This window comes from Passer montanus, unplaced genomic scaffold, assembly GCF_014805655.1.
Source record: "Passer montanus isolate IOZ18808 unplaced genomic scaffold, ASM1480565v1 scaffold42, whole genome shotgun sequence".
NCBI classification, from domain to species: Eukaryota; Metazoa; Chordata; class Aves; order Passeriformes; family Passeridae; genus Passer; species Passer montanus.
The window spans coordinates 6170126-6190020 of NW_024369041.1; the positions used below are offsets into that span (position 1 = coordinate 6170126).

At 40.9% G+C, this 19895-nt stretch overlaps 1 long non-coding RNA gene across 1 annotated transcript in view; it reads left to right on the forward strand.

Moving 5' to 3' along the window:
• Positions 1-19895, forward strand: part of LOC120507292 — a 120687-nt gene that overhangs the window by 77501 nt on the left and 23291 nt on the right. Inside the window, exon 2 of the long non-coding RNA XR_005628719.1 lies at positions 3747-3868. This is a non-coding gene — a long non-coding RNA (uncharacterized LOC120507292). The remainder of the gene's footprint in view (positions 1-3746; positions 3869-19895) is intronic.

Genomic DNA, 19895 nt, shown 5'->3' on the forward strand with positions numbered 1-19895 from the left:
TCAGAAGACATCAGAAAGCAAAATATTGGATTTGGGGGCTCTGTGCTTGAAAGAAATAAGATATTTTCCTTTAATTTCCAGATCAACTATATATTTCTGGTTTGTATCTGCTCTGGTACATGGTTTTAGTTAATATGTCTGAAAACTCCAGATTAAACTGGGATTGTGTATGTGCAGTTGTGCCAGGTTATCTGAGGGTTTTTTTTTTTCTCCTTCCTCATACTAGGGCAGATTCAATTTGATGGTAGTCCTCACATTTCTCATTTTTCATCATGCTCTTTTAAGTACAACTGTTCTCACCTGCCTCCTTCAGTCCCGTAAATGTCTTGTACTCCAGCCAGGACTTGTCTTGCCTTTTCCTTTAGAGGAAGCTCACACAAATCTGTAGCAGTTTTTCTAGTGACAGATTTCAAAAGCAGATAGCAGAGCCTTTTTCAGGATGCCCTGGGGTGTCCTGTGTCCCAAGGTTTTACATGAAAGTCAGTGCAGAACATCTTGGCCTTTCCCATTTAAGAGAAGCAAACAGGTAAAGAGCTCTAGGAAAGAGGAGCTGTGCAATAACACTGGCTGCATGTCCTGTGTCGGCCCTGGCTGGTTAGGGGAAAAAAAAAACCAACCCTGTACACTGCAGGCCTCTGCTTCTGGTAGTTCTGAGTATTTTGCAGTGAGGTGGCCAGTCCAGCAAAAATAACCCTGGAATGATTTGATTTCTTCCATTGTTGCTGTTTTCTGGAAGCAAAGGTCTGCTTCCCCAGGGGCTTAGAGAGCCAGTGTCTTGTCTTGGAAGAGTTAACCAAACTACTTTAATGAACCAACCACCAAAATATTCCAACAATCCCTTTGAAGTTCCTGTATTTTTTGTGGAGGGACTGTATCTGCTGTCCTTTGGCACATCCTGCCTGCTGTCCCCTTCACAGCCCCAGTGCACAGCAGGCAGGCATGGGAACACCTCTCCTATCACTGGGCTGTTGATGAGCTTGTTCTCAATGTGCTCTTAGCTGTAGGCAGAGAAAAAGAACAGTACAACAGTATCCTTGGTGTCCAGTTTAAAGCTGGAAAAATTGAGTTTCAGCTGCTCCTCACAAGCCTCATAACAAGCTGAACAGGGGACATGAGGGCTGCTTTGTATGCATAAGCCTAGAGGGTCTTGTTCACTGCAGCTGAAATTTGTGGTGAACAGATCTCTACAACACGAATTCCAATGTCATAGCAGCTTTACGCTGAGTGGTTTAATTTCATGCCAGCTTTAGATAAGACATTTTTTTGTTTCGTTCCTGTGGTTATTCAATAGCCTGTTGTTAAAAGTCAGCACTCAGGTTTGTGCCCATTGCAAGCCAGAAGCAGAAAACAATCCAGTAGTGCTACAGCAATGAGAAAGTTATCTTAATCTAAATTATACAAGAAATAAGCAAAATATTTGATGGGGACTCTGGTTATCTTTTCATGTCCTCCCAGCTTGTGCTCTTTGCTGTGACAGGAATTTATATATGGGGTTTAGAACTAAGAAATAATGTTTGACTCTTCTTGGTAATTCTTTCTAGAATCACACTTAGTAGAAAATTAATATTCTTACTGTTTCCCTTTCCTTCATCCATGTTAATATTTTAAAATAGGAATTGCCATGGAAGCAAGATAGTTGAACTGCAGCTGTGGTAATACCTTTCTAGAGCATACACCTTTCTTTTTATTCACCCAGTCTTTATAAATTTCAGGAGTCCTATAGTTGTAAATAAAGACTGTTTTGAAACCAATCTGCACATTATCAAACACAAATTTTGTTACCAAGGGTACAAGTAGGTGAATATTTGCATACATAATTTTCCACAAAAGAAATAATAATTTTCCACATTCTTCCATGTCTTTCCTATGCATGGAAAATTGATCCTTGTTCATTTTCTGAAGACTCCCACTGCAGCTTTTTCATCCCTGTGCAGCTGCACCTGCCTGGTGCCCCACAAAGTCTGGAATTACTCAGTATGCAGAGCAAGGAGGAAATGTGGAGGTGTTTATCCACCAGTATGTGCTGTTTGCATATATATCAGCAAAGGCAGGAGGCTCAGAAAACTAAGGAAAACAACAGGACTTGCTCTGAGCCACCTTTGGAGGCATGGTAGGGAATTAAGAAGTTTTTCATCAGGATATCTCCCTGCAGTGTAACAGCCTGAGTACATCTTAAAAAGGTTGGAGAGAGAGTCCTGATGCAGGGAAGCTGGAGGAGAACAGGTAAAGCTGACTCTGCTCAGCTCTCTGAGTGAGCAGTGGCTGACTCCTCCATTTCCCAGGGAGCTGGAGCACACCTTGTAGGGATGAAGGACTGGATGCTGAGGAAGGGTTAATGAAGGGACAGAGAGAAAGAGCTGGGAGTCCCTAGGCCCTGGTGTAGCATTCTTCTATTTCTGTCCCTGGTCACTGACACCTTCCTGGAGCTCCTGGGGAATATCAGCACTCACTGTGTGTTTGTCACTGTGCCAGTAGGAGCTATCCTAAAACACAGTCCTGTAGTTGTCTGCCCACTGCACAACTGTTTAAGGACATTTCAGGGAGTGGGCTTGAAGGTTTTTTTCCCACCTTGCCTGTAAGTTCAGTGGCCAGAACCCTAAAAGGTAGGGCTCCTCTTGGATACCAAATACCATTTGTAAAGCTTTGATGCATGTTCTTTTTGAAGGCCTTGGGCCATGAGCTTTGTCTAGCCTAAGTTACCATTTGGGAAATAGGTGCTTTAGGATTGAGCTGGCATCCCAGGAACCTTTGTCATGTAAGAAATAGCATGCTTGGTTTATGGGGGGGCTTTTGGTTCTCAACAGTGTATTGCTATTTCCACTTAAGTAAGATTTAATTGTAAATGTGAAGCTGCTCATTAGCAGTAGACTGCTGTTGTTGTAACAGGATAAGTTGTTCAGCTGCATGAAACTGTTCTCCATTACTTGCTTTACTCTCTTAAAAGTTTCAGTTTTATGTCTTTGGAAGCAGTCCCTTACAATAGCAGTTACCCTTCCTCACATCGTGATTTGGGGGTTAAAAGTCCAGTTCCTGTTCTAAGATGCTAAGAACAGAAAATGGGGATCACAAATCACTGTTCCTTCTTCCCTAATATGCTCCTACACATTCATTTGATTTCTGCTCTTCTGACTTTTCCCAAGGTGTAAATCAAGTCAGCTTGCAACAGTGCTGCTGTTGATGTTGTGCTTTTGATCTGATAATAAGGCACTTAAAGTGTTAAGAAATTGAAGTCAAGTTCCTCCACCCAGCTCAAAGCCAAGCTAAAACACTCCAAGCCTTAAGCTGAGGTGCTGTGAAAAGTTGACCTTTAAAGCTTAAGCTGCAGCAAAATTCTGTTTCTAAGCAGCTCTTAAAGTAGATGGTGGGCAACCAGAGACCTCCAGTTACGAACATTAATTTTCCTTCTGTACCACAGAGAATTTTTTCTATGGTCATGGGCCTCTTGAAGTGACATAACCTGTTGTGTTTTGCAGTTCTCTTTCCTCACTGTGTCCAGGATAGAACCATTCCTGAAGAAGTTTGGGAATGAGGGCACTTCTGTGGCAGCTATTGTGGCATTTTCAGAATTTCCTGCAGCTTTCTCTCTTTTGGGGCAAGCTGTATATCTCAAATTCTGCTGGAAGCTCTCAGCAGATTTAGTACTTTGATGAAAAAATATTTATATATATTTATATATTTTATATATATAATTTATATATAAATAACTTATATTTAACTGATATTTAATTTTTTTTCCTGACCCCTAGGTGTAGCTGCATCTTGGCAGGTGAGATGAACATAGAAAATGAGGAAGTCCTTTGGAGGATGAGCTGCTGGGAATAGCCTGACTTCTGGGAAGAAATCTGGTGCCAAGGGCTGGCTGTATCAGGTGGGTGAAGGTAATCCCTGAGCATCCAGCATTGCTGGAGCTGCCACCTTTCCACTCCTTCTGCAACTGACATGACTTTGGGTACTTAGATTTGAAAATTGTTTGAGAGCTGAGCTTTGGCACAATTTTGATTACCACGCTGGAGGTAAGTAATCTACCACCAAACTGTTCAGATGTAAGAATTCGAAATTTTGCATTGCAGTCTGAAAAATAAAGGTAAATTCCCAGGAATTTAGTATATTTGCATATTCTGCTTGTTTTCCTTCTCCTTGGGTTAAATTCCTGTTAGAGGCAGGTGCCATTGCTTGGTTGTTGACAGATGACACCAGAGGTAAGGAATGGCTGTTCTGGGGGGTAATTTCCATGAAAGATATTCAGGGAGTTAATGCTGTGGATCCCACTGATTTAAAATTGGAGATACAACAGAGACCTGCCATTCACTAACTCATCCTGCTGGAGTTTTTCACACAATATAGTCAGGAATGACAAGCTACCCTTTTCCTCCAAAAGCCTCTGAATCAAAAGAAAGAAGAGACAGTGAGCATTATTTGCTCTGCCCAACATGTTTTTAGAGTCCTCTAACCTCTCCCACCTCAGTTTCTCTTTCCTGGCAGAAAGATGCTAATCTAGTCATCCCATGGTCTGACACAGTTTCTTATCTCTGATCATTCTGTCCCTTTCCATGCTTTTCCAATTCTGCTTTACTCCCTCGAGGTAAGAAGGTCAGAACCATAAGTATTGACTTATGGGAAATCTGTTCTTTTCTAAGTTTTAAAACATTAGTTCATTTTGCGTTTTTGACTCTTGAGGTTTGACTCATATTGAACAGTCTGTTTCCAACACATCTTAGTTATAATCTTAAGGTCTCATTCTCTTTGTTTTAAAGAACACATTTTCAAAATAAATTCACAGGTTTTCTTGAAGAGTGGTTTGCTTTTAAGTTTTACTTTTTGGACTGTTCAATAGGATGCTAGTGCTTCATTTCCTTCAGGTAGATGTTACCTGTGGCATCTTTAAAGCAATCTTAGGAGTGAACATTTACAGGAATTTCTCAAATAAGAATTTTTGATCTTTTGAATAATGTACCACAAAAGGACACAGAAGCCTGTTAGAGTTATATGTGAAATTTGATGTGCTGTCATTCTAAAATAAATAATTGATGTTGGCTGAAGAAAACAACCCACACCTACCGGTTTATTTTCCAGCTCCATTGCTATCTGCCTGTGTTTGCCATGGCAGAAATATGATTGCTTTTTTGCTTAGATTCCACTATTCCATTGAACATGTCTGCCCATATTTTTTTTCAGTATGGATACCATTCTTTATTTCTTTGTTCATTTCAACATAAGCATGGGCTTCATAATTGACATTGTTGACTCGAGGAGCAGGTCTATTGCTGACAGATGAGGTCTCATCTGAAGCACTTGTGTGAGGAGGGAAGAGGGGGAACGGAGAAGAAAGAGCTTGGATCTGATGCCTTAGGTTTTAGCTTTTTTATATTTTTCAGATTCTCTGCTTCTTTAGTGTGCATTTCTGAGCTTTATATTAGGGGATGGTGAGCTCTCTGCACAGCATAGGGAGACAATTCCTTCTCTTCCTTCTCTAGCTGAAGACCAAATACAAGTTTCAGGCCCAAGAGCATAAAAGGTAAACTGAAGAAAGAAAAGAAGGATGGGACTTAATAGCCTGAAGCTATAATTGGACAATTAACTCCAATATGCAAATGGACCAGAACTTATAAAGGTGAGAGACCCTGTGACCGGGCGTCCATTTTGTGACCATTTTGGTTCACCTTGGGTGCAGTCCTGTCTGGGCTCTTGTGTTGTCCAAGGTGGATCCATGGAGGCCTTTTAATAAACCCCTGCTTTATTCTTTAGCTCTGTCTGGTGTCTGTTCTAGCTTTTGTAAGATATCAGATCAGGCAAAAAATGAGCAGGAATGCTTGTATTGGCCATGTTCGGATGCAGTGTAAGGTTCTGCAGGGCTGGTCCCAGGAGGGGAAGTGCTCCCAGAGCTGCTCTTGTGCTCTGTGTGCAGCCACCTGAACAGAGCCTGGCCACCCTGTTCTCTGTTCCTAGACTTGTAACGGGACCTTTGTGCCATCCCATTAAAGCCAGGATGTTGAAAGAAACAGAACAAGCACGAAACAAAGGCCAGGTGCAGTCAGATGAACTGTTAGGATATGGTGGAGGAAATAAATGCTGATGTCGGGCAATAAAAATCTCAGTGAACAGCTCTGTGTCCATTATTTCCAAAAAGCGAGCGGAGCGGAATTTGGAACGGTTTGGTTGCAGACAGCGATACAAACAACCCAGAGGTAATTGGATACTCTGCCTGTTAGGAACTGCAGATTGTGTTTTGCTCTGTGAAATGGTCCAGCCTGTGACCCTCGTGGGTTTGCTTTGCTTTTCTAACAGCAGAACTGGACCAGAGGGAGCTCAGCAGAAGGATACAGCCACAGAGAGCAGTATTGCCCACGGCTTAAAATCTGTTCAAGGGAAATAATATCCAAAGAAAACCAATCAAAGGACTTTATATTGCTTAGGTCCATTAGGGCTAATTAGCAGCATTGGATGATAAAGTTTTGAAAGCCATGTTAGCCCATAGCTAATACTTGACAGCTGGCACAGGGAATATGGCAGGAGCTGTTCTCCCTTTCTGTAAGGGGAGGGAGTCTATAAAGTTGAAGTGTTTAGTAAGCAACTACATTAATTATTTGCTGCCTACTCTTGTAAGTAAAAAAATCTTGGGATTATCTGGTCTCTGAGGAGAAGAGCACTGACAAATGAAGATTGTCTGGACAGTTGCAATTTTGTTTAAAGCTCCCTGCAATGAGCAGATGTTTGGACAGCTGAGAATTTTCATCTGAGCTTTCCTGAGGGGACTTTGTAGCCCAGCGTGTACTGCAAGTCTGTGGGGATGTATTTGCAGCAGGCCTTGAGGTTTTTCACCTTCCTTTGTATTCACCAAAAGGATGATAAAACTAAAACTAAATGAAACTTGTGTTTAGTAACTAACTTGTGTTTTATAACTAAACTAAACTTGTGTTTAGTTAAAAACTAAAACTTCCCCTTTCTATGTTGCGCATTTGTTTTTTAGAAACAATCTCACTGACTAGAATGACAGTCTCTACCTCTTTTCAAAAGAAAGGAAGGAAATGCTGAAGTAGCTTAAACTTGTTATGAGCTACAAAATTAGGGCAAGAAGGGCACATAAGTGGGGATTCCATCTTCTCCTTTGCACTCTGCACAACCAAGGTCCAGAGAGAGTTGAGCCTTGTGCTTACAAGGGTGCTTACAAGGGAGGGCAGTGCTTCCACAGGAGGGAAAGAGCTTGAACTACTGCTTGAGGGGTGAGTGGGACTCCAAAATCTGTATTTAGTTGACCTTCAAGATACAAGTCTTCTTCCAGTCCAAGGTGGGCAGGAAAGATTTGTGTCTGTCATGCCTTCAGCTCCTCTGATACCAACACCAGCCAGGTTTCTCCATCTATCTGAAGCTCTTTTTGTGGGTAAAAATAAGACAACCAGAAAGGAATGTTTTCTTAATGATCACACTAAAAGGGAAAATTATCTGCAGGAATTACTCCTGTCACACTGTGGAAGGACAGGTATTTTATGGGGTGGAGGCAGTGCTTAAGGGTGCACTGTTAATGCTCTGTGTATTAGATAGTGAATGGAAGAGAAGTGCTTTGTCATTGTAGATAAAACAAATAATTGGAAATATGATTAATACAGGGAGAGAGAGAGAGGTATTTTTGAAGTCAGGTCCATCACGAACCACAAGAAGCATCTCTTTTTGTATATGACTGTGCTTCTAAGAGCTTGAACTACTGCTTGAGGGGTGAGTGGGACTCCAAAATCTGTATTTAGTTGACCTTCAAGATACAAGTCTTCTTCCAGTCCAAGGTGGGCAGGAAAGATTTGTGTCTGTCATGCCTTCAGCTCCTCTGATACCAACACCAGCCAGGTTTCTCCATCTCTTTGTGGCTAAAAATAAGATGACCAGAAAGGAATGTTTTCTTAATGATCACACTAAAAGGGAAAATTATCTGCAGGAATTACTCCTGTCACACTGTGGAAGGACAGGTATTTTATGGGGTGGAGGCAGTGCTTAAGGGTGCACTGTTAATGCTCTGTGTATTAGATAGTGAATGGAAGAGAAGTGCTTTGTCATTGTAGATAAAACAAATAATTGGAAATATGATTAATACAGGGAGAGAGAGAGAGGTATTTTTGAAGTCAGGTCCATCACGAACCACAAGAAGCATCTCTTTTTGTATATGACTGTGCTTCTTTTCACACAGTCACCCATAACATTTACCTTTCACATCTCTTTCTAGATTTGCTTTCTTTATAATACTGCATTTTTTCCAGCATGTTTTGAAAGCCCAACCTCTTAATTTAATGGACTCAAAAAGCTGCTTCCCTGAAGCTGCCTTTTTAGTTCCTGTTTACTGCAGTCTTTTTATGCTTCAGTTTACTTTAACTCTTTCTTTTCCATCCCCCATTCTCCCCATCTTTTTCTTTCCCAGCTTGCCATGTTTTATTTAATTGGGAAATAAAGTACATATCTGTGGTAATTGGGTCAATTCAGGTGTTTCTAGACCATCTTAAGATAAATTTCAAGTTGTGCCAAATAGAAAGTTCATAAAAAATTGTTCAGTTTGGGTGCATTTTGCCAGCACCTTTTCCTTCCTTCTTAAATTGTTTAAATCCATTAAATGTTCTAGAGGTTTAAAGATTAAAATATCTTAATATAGGCTAGAGATGTAAAAGCTTAAAGCAAATCCTCTCTAAGTTTATGAGCATAGCAAGAAGTTAATTAAAGTCAACCAAGAAAATACAAATGCTAGGGAAAAAAAAAATCCACATTATGAAGAAATGCAAATTCAGGATTTGTAAATGTGAGTTTCCATGAGTGAGGTTGGGGCAGGTCCAAGTTAAAGCTTTTACCTCACCCTTCAAAGCCACTATTTTGTGATCACAGAGATGATGTGACAATGCAACACACCCCAACCCCTCTTTGCCTCAGAGTCCTTTGAGCCTGAGACCCACTCAGAAGGTTTTACTGCCTGTCCGGTCCATGGTGCTGGCAACTGCAGTTTGTGCCAGTTCAAGGCTTTTGTTCAAGCAGGAGTGTTCTGGCACACCTATTTTGATGTTGCTTTATTTCCATCTGTTATGTCTGCTTTATGTCCTCTGCCCAGCCAAGCAGTTTTGTTTCACTCCTGAAGCCTGCAGAAAGAGGGGTACTCTGAATTCCCAGAAAGATGGCTGAGAATATGTAAAGCTGCCGTGATACATCCCCAGTGTGACATATGCAGCTCTCTGTTTAATGAGGTTATGTACTGTAAATGCAGTTTTTAAGAGGAAAAAACCTGGAAATTCTAACAGTCAATGTAAATATTCATTTTAATGTCCCTGTTTAATCATTCAGTGAAGTTATTAGTGCTAATTAACCGTACTCACATAAGTAGGGAGTCATTCAAGGCCTCTTGGCAATTCCAAATTGAAGTCTGAGCAATTTGCAGATCCAAAGCCTGGATGTTGAGCTGTGCAGAGTACAAGGTTTTCAGAGTTTGCTGTGGGCTGTGTGTGGATCCCAGGTGCTGGAACACTGCTGACTCTTTATATGCATCACAGGGAATCAAAATGGGAATAAGGGAATAACTGCAAATGCACTGATGTCATAATTTAGTACCTGGGAACTTGTGTGTGGTCATCTAGGAGCTGCTAATCTTCATGGTGAAACTCTCTCAGAGAGGTCTTTTATCACTAATGCACAGAACCCCCATCCTAAGTCCTGGAATCATACAAGTTTTTACTTTTTAATAATTGATTGGGACGAAGTTGCTCTAGGGACAAGAATGTAATGTTCAGAAACCTTCTCCCAAAGTTTATAACGGATCTCAAAGTACTGTTTTTCTGTTTCTATCACTTTTAGGACAAGCACCTAGAAACATACCAAAAAAAGGAGCACAATTTAAAAAGGCAGTAAGTCTAGAACTACATTCAATGCCATTTCAAAGCCATTGTAGCTTGTATTGGGAAACACTTGAGTGTGTGTGGGCTGGCCCAGCAGTTGGATTGCAGTGAATTGTCATCCCTGATGTCAAACAAGCTTGAAAGGGGGACAGGCCACATTTGCAATCTTCCCAAGCAGAGGTAGCTAAAGTCTAAGTTGTTTCTGAGCATTTCCAGCCTGTATGAAAACAATTACATCACTTAAAGGCAAGTCAGACTGGTGAATTCCAAATCCTGATCCCGGCTTGCATGTTTGACTCTGCAGTGCAGCTGCCTTCAAACATGGCTGAGCAGTTGGAATCAAGCAGCTTTTAGGAAACTGCTCGATCACCTCTCACCTTGTGAATGACTTGAACCAAAATGGGCCAATAGCAAATAGTGAGGTTGGCTTTGCTACTCTTCTTTCCTCTCATTTTTACCCTGAAAGAGCAGCTGGTCTGAAGTATTCAGGAGCTGCCAAGGCAGTCGGGGAAGGCACTGATGGTAATTACAAGTCCCAGCTGAGACACCGTGACGGTGTTTGAGCATCCTCCTGCAAAATCAAGAGAGTGTGGGTCACTCACACAGACCCTCCCAGTGCTGCAGCAGGCTGAGTTAGATTCAGTTTGTCATGGCCTACATTATCTTCTGCAGAATTGCTGCCTGCCCAGTTGTTCTTGTCCCTGTATTTGCATCGTGATTTGTTCCTGTCCCAAGAGTAATCCTAAGCCTTATCCTTACTCGAGTGATTTTCAGGATCTTGGAGTGATTCTTGGTTTAAATCATGTCAGGAGCAACAGTGGTCTGCTGAGCCACTGCCAGCATTGAATTAGATTTAATATGCAAATACATATTATAATATACATATTATAATATCCACTGGTGCAGTGATACACAGATACTTGCCTCAGAATTTCTTCTCTTGAATGAAGTAGTACAGGCTGTCCTCTAAATACAGTTTCAAAATCTTGGAGCTGTGCTAGACTACCAACAATTAGGAGTTGTTGCTTCATCCAGAAAGGCCTTTTCTGTGTTAAAGGCCTTTCCTGTGTTGCCAGGGTTTATCAACTTACTGGGATTTTGTACAGAGCAGTGGGGAAAGAGGGAAGCTGCTGTGGCCATTATAACTGATAATAAAGAGCACCAATGCAATGTTTTGGTGCTTTGAGGCTGACTGCTTTGGAAAGCACTAGACAATTCTCTTTCACCTCATGAAAGTTCTTGTCAATTAACTTTTAAAATAAGCAGTGGTTTATAAATGTCAATTGCCCATCTTTAATTTGCTGTTAATAGTGGAAAGTTATTGCCTCTGATTAGAACTGGTTGTAATGAAAACAAGCCTGTGCTCAACTTCCTACTGAGTGACCAGTTTTACTGTCTTGGATGTTGTCATTTTGCAGACCTCTAAAGATTCAGGTTCTGCACATGTGATTTTATAAGCCACAAAATCATCTTGCAATTGAGTTTAAAACTGATTGAAACAGAATTAGAAGATGGAGGAGGAGGGAAAATAATGTCCAGAGTCTGTGTGAAAAGACAGAACGCTTCTGCTTTAGGAAACATCAATTGAAAATTATTGGGTATTTAAATAGAAAAATATGGGGGGAGTGTGTTTGTGTATAAAATAACTTAAAATCCTGGTACATATACTGTCTCAGAGAAGCATAGTTTAGGATGCAGAGACATGGAAAACTTAGCAGGATATTTCCAATTCTAAATAAGAATTCAACCCTTCTCATTCAACCCGTCTTTCTTAAAAAAGATGCTGAAACCTTCCAATAAAATTACAAGTTTTTAAATTGAGCAGAATATAGGAGTAGATGACATGATTAATCTTTCTCTACTTTTCCAGTAAGATGTTCATTTTGAGTGCTTGAATCTGTCTTTAAAGACAGGCTTCCTGAGACCCTAGAAATGCCAGTCAGGGATGCCTTGTGTATATAAACCATAGATTATTAGGAAGGGATTAAATCACTTCCAATGCAAAACATGAATCACTTGGCAGAAAGAAGCAGCTCTCAAGACAACTGCATAAAAGCCTTGAGATGTGTTAGAGACTAAATCCCTGTCATTTCAATCAAGTATGGCTGTAGTTTGGAATTTGATGTAAGGGGAGATTGATATCTAAGATGGTTCCACTGCTGAGCCCAGCTTCAGGCAGCCCAGGACAAATACCTTCCAAAGGAGGAACAAATTGTGCCAGCGTTGCCAGGGATTGATGTGCTAGGTGGCAGATGTTGAGAGAGAACCTGTATTACAATTACTGGGGGGAGCAGGTACTCAACTGGGCATTTATTTATTCCTGTAGAGCACAAAAGGCAGTGAGTGTTACCCCTGTGGCTGATCCTGAGATTCCAGGCTGCATTCTGAGCCTCATGGCCCTGGCAAGCTGAGCCTTCCCTTGGATTTCTGTGCAGTATAAATGCATTTAATGGGCTGATCTGAGGCTGTTTCCTGTACCTCTTTTAGATTTAGGTTTTAGATCATTATAGGCTGCTTTTCCAGGTTCTCTGATTCCTTGCAGCAGCCTCAGGATTTCTCACCCTTGCCTGTGCTTTGTTCTTGTCTCTCAAGTTGTCAAACTGACACACAGGCAGTCAAACCCCATCCATTCTTGACAAAGCCTTAAATTATTTATTGCTAACCTCTCACTGAAAATTAGGCTCCTTGTGTCTGTGTGGAGGAGAATGAAAATTGACACTTTACTGATTGCTAAAGAAGGCTTGAAATACAAACAGGAGTTGCTGTTATGAACATGATGCAATATAGACTTAATATTCCCTTTTTCCTCCTAACCAGTGCCATTTCTCTGGCTATCATTCTCTTCTCCCCACACTTCCATGGTCTCTGGCCCTAGCTCAATCCTGCTTCAGTGCTGCTACCAGTGTGCTTCTCTTAGGTGTCTCTATGTGAGAAATAGAATTAATTATACACAGCATGAACATACTCCTCACGTACAGTCATGGTAATGGAAATTCTCTGCACGGAGGAGGTGGCAATATGGGAGAAGGACTGTCCTGCATTTTAAGAGCCACAGAAGAAATTAGAAAGGAAAATTTTCCTGTAGTACTTCAGGAGGTATTTAAGAGTAAGGAAATTACTAAAAAAAAATAAATCTCATTTTAAATCAAATGGGATTAGATGATAGTATCTGTTCCATATGGGGGTATGAAGCAGATATGAAATAATAAATACCAATTATATGTGTTGAATATTTTAGCTGTAATAACAGTCCACAGGTGTGAAATGGTGGCCATGCATGCCACAGGATGCTGAGGAAATTTGGGAAACTACTTTCTGTCCCAGTCCTGCTGTGAACAGATACTGTTTTATTCCTCTTTAGTCAGGCAGGCATGTATAGAAATTAAATGGCTGATTTGTGTGAGGGCTGCATTACTAAGTATGTAAATTCATATGCTTACCTGAGTGTAACTTGCTTAAAGTCCCTAAGACATACAATTTGTACATGATAGTACAGAAACTGTAAAATCAATAGGCAGAAAAATATGATCATAAAGGATGAATGGTTAATCTTTTTTAACTCTTGCATGTTATGGCTGTTCCCGATCTTTGTGGGTAGTGCAGAGGCTGAGGAGTTTATTTAATGTTTCTTTATCCTGAAAGAGAGACCCTGGGCTGATTTACTCTGGGATGGGACTGCTGCCTGCATCCTGTTTATGGCCCGTCCACTACTGTTTTATTTCCAGGAATCAAAGAATTTACAGCTGTAAGAAAATGCTACAGGGTTCTGAATACTCCAGGGGGATGTCTAGAAGCTAGATTTTTAAATTTGTTGAAGTTCACTAGTAGTTTTAATTAAACAGTGGAGTGTAAGAAAATACAGTCTGAAAACTGCACACCAGGACTTCAACAAATCACATGAACTTCTTGTCACTTGAGATTTCCTGTGAGCTGAGCCTGATCTTTCTCTGGCTTCTGCTGAGTGGAATCCTACAGATGCTCCCTGAGGCAGGAAGTCTTTGTGGGCAGCAGCTGAGGTGACAGAAATCTGTCTTCCAAGAGGTCACTGTGTCCCAAGTGAGCTGTTCTTTTGGGAGAAATTCTGTCAGAAGTTCCTGTCAGATTGTCCTGCCTTGAGGCTGCCATGTAATCTGTCTTTCTTCAGTTTTCTGTGACAATCCCTATCCCTTGGATGTGAGGGGCAGAGCACTGCCTGTGAGTTAAGGTTGTTCCCATGCACATCCTGGCTGCTGGTGTCAAGCAGAGCCATTTTGCAGGGTCAGCTCATTCCAGCTAATTCCTTCAGTGCTGATGAAGTACAGGGAGCCCTAAAGCCTCACTGTGGTGTTTCAGAGCCTGGATGCTGCATCACAGAGCTGGATAATGTACCTGACTTGGGCCAATTTTTCTGGCCTCACCCTGGAGCTATTCCAATTTCCAAGAAGGAAATGATGTCTCAGGTTTTAGTTTTTATATTTTTTATATTCTGTGCTGCTTTAGTGTGTTGTTCTGAGCTTCATATTAGGGGATGGTGAGCTCTCTTCACAGAGCAGGGAGAAAAAATTCCTTCTCTAGCTGGATCAAATGATCCAGATCTCAGGCCCAAGAGCATAAACAACATGGACTGGAGAGAGAAAAACAAGAAGTATGGGACTGCATAACCTAAAGGTGTAATTGGACAATTAATTCCAATATGCAAATGGACCAGAACTGATCAAAGTCAGAGACCCTGTGACCGGTTGTGCATTTTGTGACCATTTTGGTTCATCTTGGGTGCAGCCCTGGCTGGGCTCTTGTGCTGCCCAAGGTGGATCCATGGAGGCCTTTTAATAAATCCCTGCTTTATTCTTTAGCTCTGTCTGGCCTCTGCTCTAGGTCAGCTTTCTCAAGGCATCAGTTCCAGAGCACCTAGAGGTGACCTCAGAGTGGCTCATGGGGAAGATTTTGTCCCAGGGCTGCCAGTGCAGGACTCACTGTGTGTGAAGGCTGGAAACCCCATAAATCTGCCAGGAATTCAGAATGTTAGATGGGGAATGAAAGAGATTGAGAGGCAGACTGCTGCTTTTCTTCCCAAGGTGTTAACTCCAGGGTATAGATAGTTTTATATTTTCTACAAATGAATATTTCAGCCTCTTTCAAGCTTCCTATTAAAATAAATGATATGGACTTCCTTATTCATTTCTTTATGGAATTCAAGATATTTTGACCTTGTCATAAGATCATTTCTTCTTTTAGAAGTCTGATTTTTTTTTTTTAATACAGAGAGAAAGTGATCTTCTAAATGACAAGGTCAATAAAAGTCCTGTTTAAGACATGTGGGAGAATGAATATTTCTCAAAGGGTAGGCTTACAAAGAGATATTTCAATAAGCACAGTCAATGGATTTCAAAAACAGAGAGAAAGAAAAAAATAATTGCAAAGTATATTCTGTGTTAAGTACAAAGGAAAAACACATTAATCAATCTCCTAATAGGTGTTAGGTATCTTTTGTTGGAAGGTTAAAAGTGATCTTCACCTGCAGCTTTGTGTCTGGGGTGCCCTGTAAGGGACAGACTGGCTCAAGCCAAATTAGACTTGTGGCCTTTTTGTGCTTGGCTGTCTAGAGGGTCACGGTTTATTCTTCTGCAAGAGCCTCCCTGTGAAGGGGCTTCAGGCAATTCCTCAGCAGCAGAGCAATGTACAGGAATCTCCAAATGAAAGTATGGCAGCCACAAACATTCTCTGAAAATTCTCTTGTGAATGTGGGAGGGTGATTGAGAAGTGTGCAAACAGCACTTGATTCTGCTTTAAAATGTAATAGCTTCAACAAAAACATTGGGAGTTGGTTTATTTTTCTTTCTTGAGTTAGTTTTTCTTATCTTTTAATAGTTTTCAGCTGAATGGGGGGCAACTCTGAGATGGTGTTGTAGTCTGGATCTAAGAAATACAGTATTCAAACTAGAAATGAAACTGATCTTATTGGAAAGTACAATTAAAAAGATGAAAATATAGATATTGTTTGATCTAAGACTGAGCAGACATTATTGCCATTTGTAATTGCTTGTGGAGGAAAACTTGGGAGCTTGCAGTTGACGTCAACAGCAAAACCCCAGAGAGTTTGGAAAGAATCACAATTAACCTTTTTCAAAGTAATTTGAATTTTGAAGGCAGAGGAAGTTATCTGGGCCAGACTGAAGTTACAAGAATTTCAGAAGCTTTTTTTTGCCCCAGGTTCCTTTTCCTACAGGTCTTGTTTTCCCCTCTGTAGTATAGAACTATGTTTATTTTTTCCCTTCAATAAAAATGCACGTTCTGGGAGCTAAGTTATACTCAGTGTCACAAATGTGCAGTGCATCAGATCCTTTTGCTGCCCTGTGTTTGTGTGGGAGTGAACAGGGTGCAGCAATATTACCTGTAACCTCCAGCAATTCCTCAGAGAGATGATGTATCTGCAGCAGGTGATGGCACACAGTTGGAGGGCACGTCTTTAATTCCTGAGCACATTGAGACAAGGCTGTATTCCCTGGGTTCTGGCAGCAGGTGTCTGGAAGCTGCTTGATTTTTCTTTTCCTGAGCCACTTCATCCTGATTTATGCTCCCAGGACGGCTGCTGTAGTCCTGCACCCTGGAATTTACAGATGCTGTGGCCCAAAACCAGCTTGCCATGCAAACCCTCCCCTTCTGCAGACTGATCTCTTCCATTAGTGTCATGTGTGGGAATTTTAGAAGCTTCAGGATGTTCATCCTCTGCATTTCCAACGAAGGGAGAGCTGATATTGTGTCTGAGCTGACACAGGGATACCAGTGTTCCCACAGAAGTGGGATGGAACACAGCCTCTAACATGACTGGAAGTCCCAGGCAAAGAGCTTTACCACTGCCTCAGAGTTTTATCTTCCAACTCTCCAGCAATTCTCAAAATCAGAGAGTTCCCTGTTGTTCAATGTGAAGTGTTAAAAATCAGAAAGGATTTTTTCCTCTAATTTTTCAAGATGTTTTAATCAAAAGATAATCAGGGGTCATCCAGGTCTACTGTAAATTCACATCAATACATTCAGTAGATTTTAAACAAGCTGTGCAGCATTTTTACAGGTCGTGACTTTGAGACAGTGTAATTCCCTTTCTATCTGAGCACAGTAATGCTGAAGCCAGACTTGCTTAATGACATGATTATATCACCAGCTCCATTAACTTAAGTGAAAGGGGATCTACCATTATTCTTGCTATGCCTGGTATGTGTAATTACAAATATCAAATTGCATTTTCCAGAACTATTATAAAACTGGAAGGAGACTTGCAGGAATTTTATGTTGCTTCATGGAGTGGCTTCAAGCCTCTGCTTTTTTTAAAAAGCAAAGACACATATGAAGTGCAGAGGAACTTCCTGAGAGGACATCAAAAACTGGCAAAAGAAGGGGGCTTTTTTGGCTGCAGTTTTCCAGCTACAGCATTTTGGAGACTGTTACTCTATGTCCCTCCCAAGTCCCCCCATCTGCAAGGCAGGAGCCAGGCAAGCTGAGAGCAGGGAGTGTTACCTGCTCCTGTCCTTTGGATGGAGATCAGAGTGCAGGGAAGCCAGGCACTGAGCCTCCTTTAGCCCTCCAAGGGGCTGTGCATGTGTCTGCAGGGGAGAGGAAAAGAACTGCTGAGCTGTACTGGGAAAGGAAACTGCCATGGGGTAATGTCCATTTTCTCCATGGTGGAAAAAGCCCATTCTTATTCACATAACTCCTTTTCATTACTTTATTAGTAATTAACAAGTTGTTACTCTGTATTCATTGGTCACTCAAACTCTCAGTGTGTACATGTAGGAAAAGTTGTTTGTGAGAGATAGTTTTCATTTTTCTATCTAATGGTGTAAAATCAGTTTATACAGGTGCTGGTTGTTTTTCACCCAGGAATAGATTGTAATGCTAACAAACTCATACCAGGATTGCTTTCACATGAGAACTTGTCAAGTGCTAGCTTGACAAGGCCAGCCACTGATTCCAGGAGAGCAGGCTTGATTTTATGAAGCCTTTCTGTATGATTTTTCTACCTTACTGCAGCAGTCCAGCGTGAGATGTGACCGGGGGATTGTGCCATGCAGCAGTTGATCTCCAAGAGCTGCTTTCCTGGGGAATAATCAAATTATCCAGCCCTTTGACAAAGGTGGGATGTGAGTGGAAAGAAAATTCCTGTATTTAAGTTTGTTCCTCTTTGCCAGAGTCATAAATGACAAGCCAGTTCAGCTTTAGTGCTCCTAGTCAGTCTGGTTAGGTTTGTTAAGGTATCACGTTATATTATAGATCTGTGTCCTTATTGCTGTGTGTGCTCAGTAGTTATTTTCACAGATAATTTTTCTGTAGAATTATTATATAAACATTTTTACTGGGTTTAACCTTTTCTACTCATTTTAGGAAGTAGGCAATCAGATTGTAGATTATTGTTTATTATAGTATCTTATTAGAATACTCTCACTCACTGTTGAAAGCTACTTTCCAGCTATTCAAAATTAGGAACTAAAAAGAAAATTAAGATAATAGGATATTTTAGCAAACTTCTGATTTTATTTTAACTGTTGGTCTCTATTCCCCATTTATCTAAATTCATATTTCCTATGCTTTTTATTATCTCATTAAAATGAAAAGGAAAATTATGAGATTTTGGAGAAGGCAAATCTGTTGTTTGTAATTCTGCTACACTAAATCTATAATTTTCCTGCTGTGAATTTTTTCCTGCCTTGCCAGTCTATCACCTCTATGATTTCATGTTCTGAAAATGAAGTTTTTGCTCTGCTAAGCTATCATCAAAATACACTTTTTCCGGAATAATTATGATGAAGAAATTTCAGCACTTACTTAATGTTGCTGGAATTGTGGATTTGGTTTTTGTTTCACTACAGGTCTGAAAAGCTGGTTTGTTAGCAAAATGCAAATTCCTCTCATAAAACAGAAGCTTTTTGTGTGTTGTACTTTAATGTATTTAATAAATAGTCAAAAGTTAAACAAATCCAGATGCTACTGGTATTTTATGTGACAGTATAGCGCCAATTGATAAATCCGTTCTGTTTTGTGAGAGCAGCCTTCTGCTCACATATACCATCCTCCTTGGTGATTCTTAGTTGAGTCTCAGCTGCGTTTCACTGTAGGTGGAGCTGTATCACACATAAAACCAAACAAAGAGCCCTATTACATTTGTTGTTGGTAGTTAAGGGATCTAAATTGCAATGAAGAAAATTCTTTGACATTTGTCACCTTCCAGACAGAACAGTGGCAAAGGCAAGGCCAGGAGCTGGCTCCTCTCTGGAGGAATCTGCTCGTGTTGGGGAGCAGATGTTGCAGTGCCAATGCCACTAACTCTGCCTTCCCTGCCAGGAACAAAGGGAATTGGGATGTGTCCTCTCAGAAAGGAGGCTGTGTAACTGGGAGAGGTAGAAGTCACTGCAAATTACAGGCTGCCAAACCCTGTGTCATTGTAAAACCACCGCTAGATTTCCCTCTTTACTTTTGGATAATAAGAGAGCTTAGGAGACTGTAAGAGGACTGCATTTTTCTTTGCTTTATTCCTGTCAAGTTGGCCACTTACACTGGCACAAAGTAAGCACTGAGTTAAGCACTGACTCTTCTGATTTTCTGTTGCATTTACACTCCTTTTGCAGCAGTGAGACACCCATTGGAGTTGGTGACACCAGAAAAGCTGGTTATGCCTCTGAGCAGTGAGGTAGAGGGAAGTGCAAGCCCTGCATGGCTGGTTAGGTGTTCTCTGATGCCAACAGTGTGGACTGATCTTCTCCCATTTATCATAGGAATGGAGGTGATTTCCTGCTTGTATGCTGTAACCAAGGTCTTTTTCTCATTCTGTCCCCTCTGAATCTCTGGGGGTTCCAAAAAAAAAAAAAAAAAAGCCCAACCCCTCCACAGTGATTTAGAGGAAGTACTTGAAAAAAGAAATTTTGGCACTTGGCTTGGGCATTGAGAAGGTCCAATACAGAGGAGATGTAGTGGGGTAAGGAACTCAGCTCTAATGCTGCTGTGTAGAGAGTGTTAAAGAGTTGGAAATAAATATTTTGTGGGTATAGATTGAAAAGAGTAGAGAACCCCCCT